This window comes from Bison bison, unplaced genomic scaffold (genome assembly GCF_000754665.1).
Source record: "Bison bison bison isolate TAMUID 2011002044 unplaced genomic scaffold, Bison_UMD1.0 scf7180017864178, whole genome shotgun sequence".
In the NCBI taxonomy this organism is placed as follows: domain Eukaryota; kingdom Metazoa; phylum Chordata; class Mammalia; order Artiodactyla; family Bovidae; genus Bison; species Bison bison.
In genome coordinates, this window is record NW_011494750.1 from 3,143,284 (window position 1) to 3,144,559 (window position 1,276).

Below are 1,276 nucleotides of genomic sequence, written 5' to 3' on the forward strand. Positions count from 1 at the left end.
TGCAGAGTTCCAAAGAATAGCAAGAAGAGATAAGAAAGCCTTCTTCAGTGATCAATGCAAAGAAATCGAGGAAAACAACGGAATGGGGAACACTAGAGATCTCTTCAAGAAAATCAGAGATACCAAAGGAACATTTCATGCAAAGATGGGCTCGATAAAGGACAGAAATAGGATGGACATAAGAGAAGCAGAAGATATTAAGAAGAGGTGGCAAGAATACACAGAAGAACTGTACAAAAAAGATCTTCACGACCCAGATAATCACTGGGTCACACCAGATGGTGTGAACACTGACCTAGAGCCAGACATCCTGGAATGTGAAGTCAAATAGGCCTTAGAAAGCATCACTATGAACAAAGCTAGTGGAGGTGATGGAATTCCAGTTGAGCTATTCCAAATCCTGAAAGATGATGCTGTGAAAGTGCTGCACTCAATATGTCAGCACATTTGGAAAACTCAGCAGTGGCCACAGGACTGTAAAAGGTCAGTTTTCATTCCAATCCCAAAGAAAGGCAATGCTAAAGAATGCTCAAACTACCACACAATTGCACTCATCTCACACGCTAGTAAAGTAATGCTCAAAATTCTCCAAGCCAGGCTTCAGCAATATGTGAACTGTGAACTTCCTTATGTTCAAGCTGGTTTTAGAAAAGGCAGAGGAACCAGAAATCAAATAGCCAACATCCACTGGATCATCGAAAAAGCAAGAGAGTTCCAGAAAAACATCTATTTCTGCTTTATTGACTATGCCAAAGCCTTTGACTGTGTGGATCACAATAAACTGTGGAAAATTCTGAAAGAGATGGGAATACCAGACCACCTGATCTGCCTCTTGAGAAATCTGTATGCAGGTCAGGAAGCAACAGTTAGAACTGGACATGGAACAACAGACTGGTTCCAAATAGGAAAAGGAGTACATCAAGGCTGTATATTGTCACCCTGCTTATTTAACTTCTATGCAGAGTACATCATGAGAAACGCTGGACTGCAAGAAACACAAGCTGGAATCAAGATTGCCGGGAGAAATATCAATAACCTCAGATATGCAGATGACACCACCCTTATGGTAGAAAGTGAAGAGGAACTCAAAAGCCTCTTGATGAAGGTGAAAGAGGAGACTGAAAAAGTTGGCTTAAAGCTCAACATTTAGAAAACGAAGATCATGTCATCTGGTCCCATCGCTTCATGGGAAATAGATGGGGAAACAGTGGAAACAGTGTCAGACTTTATGTTTCTGGGCTCCAAAATCACTGCAGATGGTGACTGCAGCCATGAA